This window comes from Nipponia nippon, unplaced genomic scaffold (assembly GCF_047370975.1).
Source record: "Nipponia nippon isolate SJK-2023a ecotype South Korea unplaced genomic scaffold, ASM4737097v1 scaffold_4, whole genome shotgun sequence".
NCBI classification, from domain to species: Eukaryota; Metazoa; Chordata; class Aves; order Pelecaniformes; family Threskiornithidae; genus Nipponia; species Nipponia nippon.
In genome coordinates this window covers 62,456,018-62,459,418 of record NW_028262358.1, presented here as the reverse complement: position 1 = coordinate 62,459,418, position 3,401 = coordinate 62,456,018, and positions in this window count along the sequence as shown.

The window sequence follows — 3,401 nt, the reverse complement described above, 5'->3', positions numbered from 1 at the left end:
GCCGGCGGGGCCGGGAAGGGGCGGGCGGAGACGCGCGGTGTCACTGCCGGGCAGCGGCCGCCTCCCCGGGCCGGGCCGCGCCGGGGCGGGGCGGGCTGAGGGGCGCCGCGGGCGGCGGGGGCGGCGCCCGGGCCGGGGAGGAGGCCGGAGCCGCGGGGCCGCGGAGGCGGGGTGGGCTGCGGCCTGGCGGCGGCTGCGGGGCCGCGGCGGTGGGGATGGCAGCCGCCGCGGTGCCCTGGCTTTGCTCGTTGTGTGTGGAGGCGGCGGTACTGTGTCGTACCTGTCAGCCCCGCCGCCGAGAAAGCGTCATCTCCTCCCCGTGTCGGGACTGCTGCGCTCTCCCCCGTTCTTACACAGCACAAAGCCTTCATCCGCTGGCCTTTTTCAGAAACAGTACTTTGAATTCATACACGTAGAGGAATCCTAATTTATGCTGAGAGGTTTTATTATTTATTCGTGCAAATAACCGAAATTTATATGCACTTCAAAAAATTACATGAAGTGCTGCCAAGCAAGATGGAGATGGCAGCTCCTTCCACCCTCCTCTTTCTACGTCTCCCACCCAGCGTCCCAGTGCCAGATAATTCTGCACCTTAACCACTCAACCTCGAGGCCGCCCTGGGCCAGATGAGGAGAAGGACACAGAAGAAGCCTCTTCTGCTACGCACCTCCCCAGCTGTAAGGAGGATGTAGCAGCTTTTTAAGCTCCTGTCAGAGATTCTGCAAATAACACTTTCTCTAGACCTAAAATGGAGGCAGCTTGAGGATTTCTTGGCACCCGCGCTTCTTCCCAGGCTCTCAGAGACAGAAAGGAGGAAACAGAGCTACTTGTCAGAGTCACTATGCTTCCCCTTTCTCACGCCTCTCTTGGAAAAAGTAACTTCAGCTGTTCCCTCACCCTTATTTCCTATCCCAAACTTTGTCCCACTTCCTGGAGAAAGGTGCAGAGGAATTGCTTTTCTTGCCGTCTGCCGGCTGCATTTGCAAAACTGAGGAGACAGCACGATTTGCTGCGCGGGAGGGAACGAGTAGCGAGGAGAGAGAAGATCGGAAGCCAGCACTGGATGCTGATGAAAACCCCTCACTGCTACGGCCTCAGAAACGACGGTGTCCCCACAAGTGATGAGGTGGTGCTGTGGGGCGCAGGGCCAGCGCGGGTGAGAGAGCCAGCGTCTCCTCCCAGCTGCACTAAGGCTGATGAAAATGGATTGTGAATGGAGAAGACCAGACTGACCTTTCTGCTCAACGCGAGTGCAGTAACGAGTTTCACAACCAACAAGTGCCTAACTGTCTTGACTGAAATATTGGCCGCTCACGCTGGCATGTGGATTTTAACTTCCTGAATGGTGGCATGCTTGCATGATATTTTCTAACACATAACGGATTTTCTAGCACATAACAATAGGACGAGAGGAAACAGCCTCGAGTTGCACTGAGGAAGGTTTAGATTCTATATTAGGAAAAATTTCTTCACCGAAAGGGTTGTCAAGCATTGGAACAGGCTGCCCAGAGAAGCGGTTGAGTGCCCATCCCTGGAGGTGTTTAATAGAAGTGCAGACATGGCACTTAGGGACGTGGTTTAGTGATGAACTTGGTAGTGTTAGGGTAACGGTTGGACTTGATGATCTTAAGGGTCTTTTCCAACCGAAATGATTCTATGATTCTATGACCGAAATGGTATTTTACACAACAGTAAGTGAGAACAAGGAGTCACCAGCCCTGGATAGAGGTTAGGTATTCTGACAGTCATATCGAGGGCTGGCACTGTGCCTAAGAAGGTGTCACATCAACAGAGCTTAATAAGGTTGGGGTTTTTTTACGACAATACTGCACAGACTTGATGGAACATTATGGAAGGTTAAAACAATGAATAAAAATTAAGTCAGCGCTCTACAGAGGAATTAAGGAAATGTAATTCAGGCTATGAGAGCAGTCACTGGCGCACCTTCTTCCTGTGCCACCAGAAGCCCTGGGCACAGCTCCTGGCAGGGGCTGCTCTCACTGTGCATGTGGCCAGTGGAGTCCATCCCCACCAAAACATTACAAACTTGCTAAAATTTTTCCTTGTCTTGAATTGTTACCCATTGGAAAAGAGAAAAAAAAATGGCCATTATCATGTAAAGCATCTTGTAACTTCCTCTGTTGCGCTCCTGTTCAATGCTCAGCCCAAGCGATGGTCACGTGCCTCTCTGTGAGAAAGGTCTTGACACGACAAACAACTTCTCACATCATGGGACAAGTTTCCACAGCCTTCTGCTTCCTTCCTTGTTTGTTTGTTTGTTTTTTAGCTATCACTTAATTGTGTCACAGAGTTATTGTGCCTTCATGTGCATGTGCAGTAGTGCTCCTTGGGGTTTTGCTGTCCTTGCAGAAGTAGGTACAGGATCTTCACCTCACTTAGTCTGAAATGCCTACTCCTCTGATTCGTCATGACAGCCATCGCGGTTACCTACCCACTTTCTCACAAATCTGTGTTCCAGGCTATGTTCCAGACCTTCAGGGTTTTGGTTTTGAAATACTGCCCAAGGTCCTTTGAAAAACTAAGGCAGATACAGTTATCAGTGTGGGAACAAGTTTGGAGCCTGTATGAGGCTGTATAAGACTACTCTTAGGAAAGGCATGTTTCAAAGGTAGCGCCACCTTTTCTTTAAATGCTATCACAAAGAGAAATCACAGACACAAAGAAGTTATCTCTAACCAGAGCTTTTAAAAGCACTAGCTGTGTTCACCTTCAAAAGGTACTAATAATGAACACACACACACCCCCCAGAATAAAAAGAAAAAAAAGTGCTCATTGGTGATCATTTAGCTTCTATACACCCCATGGATCTGTCAGGAAGTTCAATGGTCTTCCCATACAGACTTACAGTAAAAATACACATTTTGATCTTCCAGGAGCATCATTCCTAGCTCTCTAGCAGTCATTTCAAATTTCTGCCCATTTTGATTCTCCTTGGCTACCCATTCTTTCCAAATTCACACTTCCAGGAACCAGAGAACTGAAGCAATGAGACCTGAAGCAGTCTAAGCTGTGGTCTTACCAGAGACTTCTATCACTCGTTCCAGAAGAGAAAGAAAATGTCCCACTACCCAGGAAATTATCTGTATCCTAGGATTAAAGCTCTTCTAAATGCCCGTGCTGCATATCCTGTAATTACCCTTGCACCGAATCCCAAAGGAAGTAGATAAGTAATGCACCATGGAAACTGTGGTGTCACCAAATGCTGTTACTGGTCTAGCGGCAGCTGACGAGGGTGGTCACCTCTCCGACAGAGCAGCAGCAATGAGCGCTACTTAGGAGTCAGCCGCCAAAGCAAAGACAACAGGTTTATTTGAGGTTGAAGTAGGTACCTGCCTGAATCATAAAGGCAAAAAAAAACAAAGAGAGAAAGGTAGCAAGG